At 35.1% G+C, this 13,481-nt stretch overlaps 1 pseudogene; it reads left to right on the forward strand.

Annotated features, from left to right (window-relative positions):
• Positions 1-63: 63 nt before the first annotated feature.
• The window catches only part of LOC150035992 (pyrophosphate--fructose 6-phosphate 1-phosphotransferase subunit beta-like), a 70,206-nt pseudogene continuing 56,788 nt past the window's right edge, over positions 64-13,481 (forward strand).

Here is a 13,481-nt window from a genome sequence, read left to right on the forward strand (position 1 = left end):
TGTAATTGGTGGAGATGATTCCAACACAAATGCTTGTCTCCTTGCTGAAAACTTTAGGTATTTTTCAGAACTATGAAATTTGTTTATTGCCTCCCTTCTTTTTACTCTCTTTCTCACTCTCATTGTCGTATATGGATAAGCTATTATATGTTGTTTTTATTGCAGAAATATAAGGTTGAGTAATTAATTACTCTAGGGTACCATTTTTTTGTGTGCAAGACTCTGTTATTTATATTCCCCTTCTTTCTGTTGTTTTCAAATTATGAGTAAGAATTTGAAAACCCGAGTAATTGGTTGCCCAAAAACTATTGATGGTGATCTTAAATGCAAAGAGGTCCCCACAAGTTTTGGATTTGATTCTGCTTGTAAGGTACTCATTTCTCTTTGTAATTGCTTTAGAATTCATATTCCGTTTGGACTGAACTTTGGAGACTATTGCAAAGTTGAAGTAGTTTCTTCAAGAACTCAAGGAAAAAATGGAATGTCGCATTCATGAGATGAGACTCTTAATAGGCTCTGCTGATGTTTATGCAGATATATTCAGAAATGATTGGTAATGTGATGGTTGATGCTCGATCTACAGAAAAAGTGTACTTTGCTGGTTAGTGCTCTGTGTGTTATCTCTGTTTAATTCTTCTTTTTACTTATACGTACGAAGGGATGTGTGGTTTACCCACGAACATTGATTCAACTTATTGTCATGGTTTGGGTTACAGTGCTAGAGCTCTCCTCCAGAGTGGAAAAACTGGAACAATATCATCGATCTGTCTGTCCCAATTCTTGTACCTTCTGATCATTTTAGTCTCTAACCTTTTAACCTTTCATTCTTTTTCTTGATATCAGTTTCCTCCATAGATTTTTTCCTCGTTTTTATTACTTACTAGTTATGCATACCAGGTAGGAACTTTGGCTGCTCTAGTTGAAGATTGGATGGCTGGCAGAACTCCATTAACTTCGTTAATGGACGTGGAGAGGAGACACGATATGATTTTTTCATGAAAACGTGCATTCCTGTTCTCATGTTTTCTTGAATAACAAGTTAATAATTTTTTTCTAGAATATGTTTTATGGGGAATAAGAAGGGAAATGACAAACAGAGTATCAATTATCCAGCCAAAATGAGAACAATGGAGTTCACTAGAAGAAAAAAAATGGAAGAAGAAAAAAACTCTCCAATCTATATTAAAAAGACAACAATTTTCTAGTTGATGAAACTTAAAAGTTTTTTTTTTTTTCTTTTTTTGAGTATCCAAATAACTTAATAGTTACTAACACAATACTATAAAGACTAGTCAATGTGCATGTAAGATCAGAAAAACAAGGATAAAAGTGGAGTATCATCATGTAAAAGTGGAGTATCTTTTCACTTAACAATTTTGAAAGGCTTTGGATTGATAGAACATCTTCATGAAGTCTAGTTTAATATTTATCATTTGATGATCTCTTTCTAAAGGTAGAATTCGTTTGGCAAGTAAGTTCAAGCCCGTGATCAAGAAGACAATGGTGGAACTAGATGGTAATATGATCTCTTTCTAGAGTAAATGTCGTTTCCTTTAATCTCCTTCCCAGTCTTATATTATAATTCACGCCGCTCCATTTTTCATGTGAGGAGGTCAGATCAGAATCCTACCATTGATTATGCAAGTTCAAATCTAAAAGAAGAATGGAGCAGGTGATCTGGATATAGGTATCTTACACAACCAAATTGATGAAAATCGAACCTATTTTTCAGAATTTGGATAAGATATTTTAATTAAGTCTCGGGTCAAATTCCATAGTTGGAAGTGAGATATCTAACTTCTTTGTAGTTTCCATTCTTACATGAATTATTAGGAATGGCCAAATCCTCACATCAGGAACTCATATGGAGCTTTTGGAGAACCGAAATCTCTTCTTAGAGTGTTATCCATTTCATCCACAAGCTCTTTCCTTTTATTCTAGTCGAGTCCTTCTTCATCTTCTTGACCTTGTCGAACACTCAATTTTCCACTTCTTTCATTGATTCAATCTTTCATTTCTCTACCTATCTCCCCATTTTCATTTTCATTTCTCTCCTACCAATGTCTCCACCTTTCATCGCTAATGCCGATGTTTCCCCCGTCATTGCATCTTCTCCGTCGGAGATCGGCCGTGTTTCTACTGTGTATAGTGAAGTCCAAGCTCACCGTATCGATCAACCTCACCCTTTTCCCTCTATTCTCAAAAACCCCTTCAAAATCCTCGATGGCCCTCCTAACTCTGAGTTGATTGATGTCTCGAAGGAAGAGTAGTGACATGCATTGAGTTTTGTTTATTCTTTTACTGTGTTTTTCTTATGATTATAGATCTCGCTTTTGTTTGGAACTTGAGTTTTACAGAATGAGTTTGAGGCCAGTTGCTACTTCTTAAGGTTTTAGAGTGTTTGAGTTGTGTGTTATATGTGCGTGCAGATGAGATCACAAAGTTGTTTCCTGATCTTTTCGGCCAACCGTCGGCAATGTTGGTGCCAAGTGATTCCAGTTCGATGCAGATGAATAAGAAATTGAAGATTGGAGTTGTCTAGTTTTGTGGCCAAGCACTGAGAGGGCATAATGTGATTTCTAGACTATTTGGTAGGGTCTCATTGTGTCCACATTTATAAATCAAGAATAAATGTTTGCTTTTCTGTTCAAGTTGTGGCTAATTAGCAGATTCTATAATTTTGTTGAAGATTTCCTACAGGTTCATGCAAAAGGAAGCACGTTGTATGGTTTCAAGGGTGTCCTACAGGGATCATGAAATGTAAATATGTAGAACTGACTGCATAAATTTAAACAGAGAGATAATTCTGATGTATTTTCTTCAGGCTGATGATAAGAATAAACTAAAGTGTGTTTGTAATATATTTTCACGTGTTTAATTTAAAAAATAAGTAATTTTAAAAAAAAATAAATGTTTGATAAGTATTTAAAATAACTTTTTAAATGTTTTTTTTTTAATAAATATTCACGAAGGATGTTTAAATAAAAATAAGTTTTTTAAATAACCATTTTTCCACAAGCAAACAGATCCTACATAACTAACTAAATATTTATTTTATAAAGTAGTTCTTCAAACAGAGTTTATATTAACAATAGTAATAAAAATAAATTATTCATAACATAATAGTTATTAATTTATAAGGACAAATTATAATTTTTTTTTTTTTTTTTTACTAACATGCAAATGATCAAAAATAAAATATTATAAAATAAAAACTCAAACATTCCTATAGGTTGGAAGTTGCTCAATCCCCCATGTTGTTGTATTAAAAAAAAAAAAGGTTAAATTCTAAAATAATTTTTTATTGAGAAATTTTCCAAATAGAAAAAATGTCAAACTATTTACAGAAAAAGTAAAAAAAAAAAACATTGATAGACACAGATAGATTTCTATGCCGATAAACTTCTGTCAGTCTCTATGCTAGATAAAGAATATTAAGATTTTATTATTTTGTGTAAATAGTTTCTCTATTTTTTAAATTTTTTTTGAAAATCTCCTTTTTTATAACTATTAATAGATAAAATTTAGTCAACGAGTATACCAAATAATGAATGATTAAATAAACGATATTAAGAAAATCAAGGTAATCTTCATACCCTGTTTTTTGTTCTAAGAAAATCATGTTCGATATATTTGTATGAAAGAATTTATATCTATTTGTTTACACTTTTTGCAATTTTTTTAGTACAACAAATATGAGGGATGGAGATCTGAAGGTGTAACGACCGGATCCTTACATATTATGGTCCAACCGCTACGACATGCATACTTAGACTTTTCTATCATGAGATAGTTTTGGCAAAAATCTCAAAAGAACATATCTAAGATTTTATTAATTAAGTAGAAAACTATATAAAAAGTGTATTTTACAAAACACCAGGATCCATAAAACATTAGCGTAGTGATACAAAAATGTATGTGCCTATAATAGTGAGTTTGATGGTTGGCCATTTGAGCGACATCCAGTTCTGCCACTATGTTGTGTCCTTACCTAGAAAGTCTGTAAAAATAGGATGAGTATATAATATACCCAGTAAGTATTTCTCACATAGGGTAGTGACCAAATGCACAATCACATGCAACATGTCCTGAAAACGTATGATTGGGACTGAAAACATATAATAACATGTGATGGTCGATTATGCTTCTAACGTAAATTTCTCCGCCCTGATAGAAAGATGAGAACTTAGGCGGAAACTAACTCATCTGATGATTAGCGGGTCATGTAGTCAGTAGGGCCAGAGTCGCATCCAACATCAATTATTAACATAAACGTAAGTGTAATGACCCGAACCCTAGGATCTAGGTAAGGCCGTTACTAAAATAAATGCATGCAAAGAATTTAAAACGACGCTCAGTTATTTGAAATAAATGCTAATTAAAAACAAGGGAAGTTCAAGAGACATTTATTAAATGCCATTATTAAAAACAATAATAGGGTACCCATAAATCATAAAGGTTAATAAATACATATAAAAAAAAAAAATCCTTAATAATAAGTTTCAAACATCAAAACTAAACATTTAAGGGAAACATGAAAAGAACTCTAAATCTCATGATGCAGAAGCGTAAAAACTAGTCCCAGTGGCTCGATCATGAATTCCGCTGCGCCATCGCCGGTGCATCTCTACCCTTACCTGAAACATCAACATAAGAAAGAATGAGTATGAAATACTCAGTAAGTAGCCCCACCACTGGGGTCAGGCTAGGCATCTATGTCCTCTAGATACCCGCACATGGCACATAAATACATGTAACAGATGAGAGACTGAGTCCTATCTTATTGTAGTTAAGTATGCTCACAAAACTGGTGAATCCCGAAGGAAACACAAAACTGGTGAATCCCGAAGGAAACACAAACTGATGAATCCCAAAGGAAACACAAAACTGGTGAATCCCGAAGGAAACACAAAAATGGTGAATCTCGAAGGAAACACAAACTGGTGAATCCCGAAGGAGACACAAACTAGTGAATCCCGAAGGAAACACAAACTCGTGAATCCCGAAAGAAACAAAAATTGGTGAGCATCTAACTAATCAATGAAGATATTCACACAGTCTTAACATGCTATGATTCAACATTGTACAGTTCTAAAACATACATAAAAATCCTTGATACCATGGCTTCATCACATACACATAATTCTTAATAACATATTATACATCATCCATGTATAACTTATATCATAAATCCACAACATGCAAGTATGCCTCAACACCAGCAGATCAGACATCGACATATGAAAACACATACTATCACATACTAACGATCAAGCACTTAGGTGTGTATGTAAACAAATCAGAATCCGTGCCAGAACATACTTTGATTCAGGTCATACTGTCAATCAATATGCTAACATTTACCATAACATACGCTTATTATGCTAGCATACACAATTAAAGCCTGGCCCGTGGGCAGTTCCAGTAGTAAGATTACTTACCTTTACTCGCAAACTCTAGAAACTAGCAAGCTCAACCTCTTCCTTGTCCAACGAAACCGAAAGCCCACAGGATCAAACTTAAATCACCCAAAACAAAGACACCAGGAAACCTCAAGATCCAAACCTCAACATCATGGCAAATTATTTTAGGCCGCAGTCTATGGTTCAGTCAAACTTAAATCGAGAAATTCATAAACATACAACATGCTTAACAACCCACATAAGTTTAGAGCCTTACTCTTCACCAAGATTCGTCGACTACCCCTTTACTCGGCTGGACGACAACTTCAGCAACCTAAAATTTTTCCCTATATTCAAAACATGACGTGTACCAACAATTCAAGGCCAAATTCTAGTGACTACTCAAAATCCTCAAGGAATCCAATCAAAACAATTTACACTTACCCTTAATCCAAGATTCCGACAAAGACCAAAGCGAACCCGACGTGCAGGGACGATGGCGACCGACAGTGGTGAGGCTGGGGCGGCGGACGCGTGGCTGGAGGGAATTTGGACGAGCGGCCCAGCTGGACGGAGGCTCACGGCAGCGGCTGGAGAGCTTCTAGTTGCTCGCGGACGGAACGAATGGCTGAAAGGGACGACGCGACGGCGAGCGGCGTGGTCTGACTTGTGGGATCTGGTCGGTCGAAACCCACGAATGGCGAGCAACGTAGTTGGGGGGAGGTCGATGGCTGGGTGACTGGTGGCACGCGGGGGCTAGATCCAGTGGTGCAACCGGTTGAAAGCGGACGTGCGACGCTTCTAGGTCGATGAATGGTGGTCAGTTGGAGGTGCACGACGACTGAGGGTGTAGCGGCTGGGTGTGCGGCAAGGAAGAAGAAAACGGAGGAGGGGCTCGCATGAGTGAGGGAAGGTGGTGGGGGGGGGGGGGTCCTTTTTATTTTAAAAAAATATACTAATAATAATAAAAGGAAAATAGTATAACTCTAATTAGATCCTTTTCTTAACCCACTTTATACTATTTAATTCTTTTCCTTTTTCCAAAAATAATTAATTCCTGCCATAACTTTTCAAATTGAATAATTTTTTAATAAATTCCACGACAACATTTAAATCCTCGCATTTATACTTTAAATTCAGAATTCCAAACATGTCCTTCAACTAAGGACAATTACTGAAAAGGGAAAAGTTTTACATTATTAATAAATAAATAAAAAGGTGTAGGATGTTACAGTAAGATTGGACTAGAGGGGTGCAACCATACATACCCTGCTAGCCCTAAAAGCATAACTTTTATCTAATTAAAATTTAATCTTATGAACAAACATAATGCATGGGGTCCCTTGTCGATAAACGTATTTTAAACATGTAATGCAACATAACAATAACATAATTATGCAACATATTAAAGGTACACTACCATGAAACACTTAAAAAGATGGTGAGATAACTACTTACTTTGACTGCGATCCTAGTTATTCCTTATTATTCCCTATGGTTTAATCAGTAGAGCTTTCCCTCTTAAAAGGAAATTTTAGGCAGCACTTCCCTTGCTTTTCCTCCTTCTAACTAACAGAATTACTTCACCATTTTCACACGATTTTTACTACTAAGTTTTGTTTGAGAATCCGTTTAACTTTCAGCTTAAAGCCTTCTATTATAGTTGTTTCCAGCTCTTCTCTGTGTGACAACTCATCCTACACATGGCTTCTTTAAAATTACTTAAGTTTAAGAATTTCTCTTAATAAGACACCTAATTTTGGCTAACATTTGCCCTTACGTCATCCACCTTTGTTTGTATTCCATTTTGGGTTTTCCATGTATAATCTATAAGATCGTGGCCAAATTCAACCCATAATCCCCGCTTCTGTCCAAATCTCGCTCTTTCTAATCTCGCTCTCTCCAGCTTTCTCGTTGGTTTGGATCTTGTGACTCTCTAGCTCTCGCTCTCGCTGGTTTGGCTCTCGTGGCTCTCGCTCTTGCTCTCGTGGCTCCTACTCTCTCCCACTGTCTCGCTGAGAATCTCGCTCTCTTCAATTTTCTCTCCACTCTCGCTTTCTCCAATTTTCTCTCCAATCTCGCTCTCTCCACTTTCGCTCTCTTCAATTTTCTCTCAAATCTCGCTAGTTTTCACGCATTGGTTGCCTTCATCACTGCTTGTGGATTCCACTTCCCCTTTTTAACTCTTTCAAATTTTAAGAGTATATGGGCAATTAATTCACCTCCAATTTTTCCAATGAGCGGTGCCCAAACAAAAAGTTATCTACGGCCCTTTGTCTCCTGAATTAGATAGCGTCCAATTTCTAATTAATCCTCCCTGATTCTGCCCCTTATTCATTATTTTTGGATAATTAATAAATTTCTTATTTTTTTCCAATTCTAAATTTCCACCCAATTTTCCTATTAAGTTTATATATTTTTCATTCTTAATTATATATTTTATTTGTTTTCCTGCTTTCTAAATTAGGGTTAGGGTATTACATTTACCACCCATTTAAATAAAATTTCGTCCTGCTTAACATTTGACATTTAATTTCTTGTAGTGTATGCGTACAAGTTTGGGTTGTTACAAAAGGTTCATACATGTCAATTACCACTTAATTATGTGCACTTCATATTTTGGTAAATACTCCAGAAAAAATAACATTCATGAACAATCAAATATTTATTCTATAAAATTATTATGGGAAGAAAAAATTGATAGATGAACGTATTAAAAATATTTGATTTATTCTGTTCTCATTTTTTTCTACCATATGTGGAATAAGGAAATCGAACCTCTAACTTCAAAATTGATTAGTAAAAGCTTATGGCAACTGAATTACGATTCATTTATTTATAGCACAAAACTTCCTAATTTTCGATAAATGCACTTTCGACAAATGGTGTTTAACAAATTAGAATTTAATCATAAATTAAATAAATCTTATTTAATATGATAAAATCTATTCTAATATCATCTTAAATCACCGATTGATTCAAAAGCTTAAATTTGTAAGTGAAGGTAAATTTAATCTTATATAATCTAACATAAATGTTAGATAAGAATTAATAAAAGAAGGACCGACATAAAAATTACGCTCTCTCGATATAAAATGAAACAATTGCTAATAAATCGAGAAAAATCTAAAATTTGAAAAGGTTTTAAGCCATTGAAGAAATTGAATAATTAATTCAAAATTAGTACATAATAAAGTTTTAATAGGAAGGTAAAAAAGAAGGGAAAAAAGTCTACTGTTATGTTTGACCATATGCAATGCATAAAAGGAATGTTTGGTTGTCGAATTTTACATCATTAGTATGTCAACGAATTCTCACTGTATATTAAATTGAGCTATGAATTTTAGGCAAAATAATGACAAGTAAATTTGACTAAGTTACATCTCTATTAAAATGAGACTTTTCAAAGTTTGTGTCATTCGAAGTTCCGAAGATCAAGAGAGAATTTATATAATTACAACTGACCTAAATTTTAACTTTGTTTTGATTAGATGTACATGAAATTTTTTTTATGGCTTTGTCAAGTTTATTAGTTAAAATATTACTTTGATTATTATATTTCGGATGTCATTTAATTTTGATTTATGTACTTTTAAATGTCAAATTTTAACCTCTATTCACTAAGAAAAAAATATCCATATTAACATTCCATTGAAAATATGTTAATGGGTAAAAGGATTGGAGTTGGTTGAATGTATTTACCGAAATAACTTAATCCTTTTTTGCTAAGACCCGCATATAAGAAACAAATCCAAAAATTGATACCTTACCTATTACCTATTACCTAAATAAATCAAAATTGCATAGTGTATTTTCTTATTCGAAAATTATTATTATTATTCAACCATTCATAATTTAAAAAATAACATTTGAAATACTAAACTCAAGATTAATGAAAATTAAATAGATTAAAATTAAATCAAATGAAACCGAATACAGAGTATAAAAATCAATATGATATTTTAACCTAGGTTTTTTTTTTTTTTGGTTTGAAAAGGTATTTTAACCTACTTTATATAAGTCAAAGGTAAAGCATATTGGTTGGTCATGACAACTCAACAAAATCACTATCGAATAAAGATAAAAGTATTGTAAGGTTATATTTCACTTTATTAAGAAGTAGAAGGTGCAGACTTCGTTCATGAGGTCGAAGATGAAGCAAAATTTGCCTCACCCTTCTTCCTCTCCTTACTTTTAAGTAAAGATTGGTAGGTCGTTGAGGAGAGTTGTAAGGTTATATTTCACTTTATTAAGAATCGCATTGCTAACAAAGTGCATGAAACTCTCTGACAATGAATGCAGGATTGTGCTAACCTGACTGCCCTTATCGATGGTAGACCCATTCAACTCTGCCACATTAAAGTGGACCATCATGTTAAGCACATGTTCACGAACAGAGGTGCCTTCTTCCATTTTGGAGTTGAATATGTATTTAGGAGCCTCATGCAAAAGCTGTTCAGATGGTTGTCCAAACATCCCCGCAGGGTCTCCATGATCTCACGCGCTGAGATCATACGCTCATGTTTTTTGGCCAAAACTTTAGAAAGACTTGTCAATGTCTCTCGAACCTTGTCATTGGCCATTGTCCATCGCTCGTATGTCTCTCGAACATTTTGAGTGGCATTTGGAGCTGAAATAGGAGGACAGACCTCTGTGAGAGCGAACATGAGATCCTCGATGATTAGGATCGTCGTGATCATGTGTTTCCATGTTGCGAAATTATCGCTAGTTAGTTTTTCGGCGCTCAATAAAGCCAACATGGCTATTGCCATTTTGAACAAGTTGTTGCAGAAAATATGAAAAAACTTTATTAGATTTTGCTAAACCACTTTTAAACCAATCAGTTTTGCAAAACGGTTTCAAGTACTCTAAGTTATAAACCTCTATTTTGCAATGATGCCCAGTGAGGCAGGACAAACGTCACTGGTGGAGTGATCAGTTGCCCCTTCGCTGGGATGAGACATTCTCAACCATTAGGCAGAATCAACTCTTGGAATTGAATCTAACGGCCACCATTTTTCCAGAACTGTTAACCTTTAACCATTCCGCATAAGTGTGACCCCTCACTTTCGGTGTCAGAGTCCCGCCCTAATGAGCCCACCATAGGGAACAAGCAGATTAGGACAAGAGACTAAGCTACCTTATCCTCTTACAGGAAATCAAATAAAGAAACGCGCAAAATTGCCTCCTTTAGGGGGACCCTCCTAGGGTGCCTCGAGACGATGCGTAGTAACTTTATTCAACCTAACGAGGGAGACCAAGGGATATGTTGTCGCACTTCCCGCTTCCATTTACTATGAACACTCTCTCCATCCCCCTTGATATTGACCTACCCAAACACCATCTGTTATAAGGGGACACGCCAAAGGTGCTGCGAGGCCGAGGGTAGATCTCACGGTGTGGACTAATTAGGAGAAACATGAAAGGTTTAACTGAAGCATCTTATGCCATACCTCCCACTGAATGTTCTACCTGTGGGTTCATTAACTTAGACAATCCAGCTACTGATTTTAATCTAAGTCATCTTTTTAAACTCTGCTCATAAACAACGTTTGCCTATGAAATATGAACAAGTTCAAGTAGTCACATTTAAACACTTTAATGGACTTTCTTTAACTTGCATGCATGCATCAAATCTATCTAATTCACTTTTTCAGGTAAGTTCCTAGGTAGGGGTGTTACGTTTCCGTCAACTTAAATACCCCAGCCTAGACAGAACCTGCCTTAGACAAAAGGTCCCTTATAGATAGATTTGCTACACTTTAATCTTTTATTAGCCAATTTAATCCTATTAAATTGATTAAAAGATTAAAGCCTTAGGGTTGCTAATCATATTAGAATCGTGATCTTAGGTCTATGTGTGATCCAAGTTTTAAACATTTTAAAACATGAATTAAACCTAAGTAAGCATGCATGTTTTTCTTATTTCTTTTAGTTCTAATTTCTCTTTAACTTTTAAAAAGAAACAACTAAAAAACCATTACGCACAATGAGGTGTTTATAACAATTATAAAGTAACCTATGTGTCATGCTTTATGAAATTTCCGGTCATTACTATATATAACTTTTATATAACCCGTAATAACCAAGCAAACATGCTATCATTTACCGTGATACTATAACAATTATAATATAAAGATGATGCATGCCAATGCTTTTTATGCATGCATAAATATAACTCTTATATTATATGATGCATGAACATGCTCTTACATAATTAAATCATGCTTCTCTAAATTAATTAACAATTACAATAAAGAGATGATCCATGATCATTGCATTACCTAAGGTGGGATTTACTATATGTGCATACCATATGAAAAAACATACATTGCATGTAATTTAAAGGATTAATGGAGCGGGATGAGCATTTACAAAAATCGGAATGAAATAACCCTATCTATTACATTTTCATTGAGTGAATCGGATCACAGGCGAGCCGGGTCTTGAACCGCCAGGAGGACTCCATTGTGTAGGAAACATCGAAAGTAGACGATCGCCTAGCACATACTAGACGATAGACGCAAAAAATAAACGATCGCGTAGACGACAACGAGGCTGTGAAGCCTGACCGCTCAACGCGGCGACAGGTAAACGATTTACCTTGCGTTACTAAGTGATCATTTAGTCAGTTACTATCACACCCCGCCCAGACCACCTTCTTAGCCTAGAGAAAGGTGTGACTGCAGCAGTTACCAACCCTTGGGCTGACACTTACTGCCTAATAACTCTTGCGGAATAACTCTGATACCAATTATAATTCATATGCAACGGGACGTCTTTAGGGCCATAATGTATTAACATAGAAACATAATATGTTTAGAGTCATTACAACACTAGATTTACAAGTCCCAAAACCCACAAACCCTAGTCCCTATATGAACAATAGCAACATGGAGCAGCCGCGACACGAAGTTCCTTACCTTAGCTGGATCTCGCTGGTGCCACCTAAACGATAGATAGATGTACAATATTAACCGTAACCACCTAGCAAACAGTTACAAGTCTTGTAGTCATTTAGTGGCGGAGCAGATACTGAGCTATCTTCAGAGGATTTGACCACTACCTGTTGGGGGGGGGGGGACAAAACATTTGAAAACGGGGTGAGCTTACATCCAGTGAGTGACCGAGAAAACATAGTAAATTCTCATACATAATTTCAAAAAATAGTTTTATCTGAAATATAAACTTTTGCAGCATAAATATTTTCCAAGCGTAAATTATATAAAGCTGTTTTAAACATAAAATAGTAAAAGCATTTCTCAAATCAAGTACTTTATAACGGGTAAAATAATCCCGACACCAACTACTAGTCTAGAGAGAACCCTTTTGTTCAATCTCTGACTTTATTCACCTATGGCCACATTAGGTACTACTGTTCAGATACCTTCTCCTTGTACTTCAGTGTCGAGCTACTAGGATACCTTCTCCAACGTACTTCAGTACCAATAGATACCTTCTCCTTGTACTTCGGCATCGCATTTTACAAAAACTATTTATAAACAAATTTTCATTTTAAAGCATGTATAGTATAGCACATATACATCGTGGCTTTAAAGAGGGTAATGAATGCTAGATAAAATCAATACATTTACATATGTAAATAATATTTCAATAGTATGCATGCGTTCAAACAATAATTCAAACTTGCTTGGAAACCACTTTGTAAAACTAGTAGGCATGAGAATTATTTTCGCAAATATGCTTTCTGTAAATGTTGTAATCCAAAAAAGCTTAAAAACATTTTAGTTTGAAAACATTTTAGCCACTCACCTCGAATTCTTAGGAACTTTTCACTATAGTAGCTCCTCGGTCCCCTTTTTCACCCTTAGAATCCAGATTCAACTTTCAACTTAGATTACTCATAATTCCAAACCTTATTTGGAAATACTTCCTTATATAAACTTATTCTAAAATGTCTTAGGAATCTTACCCTAAACTTTCAGCTCAGAATTTCTCATGGATTGACCGGAATCTCAAAATCTTCAAGATTGGCTTAGACTGATCCGATAGTCTGACCCTTCTGCATTCTTCTCAACCTCCAGCCCAATTCCTTTGAGATTTTTTCCTTCAACAGCC

This window comes from Benincasa hispida, chromosome 5, assembly GCF_027475165.1.
Source record: "Benincasa hispida cultivar pf3 chromosome 5, pf3_genome.v1.1, whole genome shotgun sequence".
Taxonomy (NCBI): domain Eukaryota; kingdom Viridiplantae; phylum Streptophyta; class Magnoliopsida; order Cucurbitales; family Cucurbitaceae; genus Benincasa; species Benincasa hispida.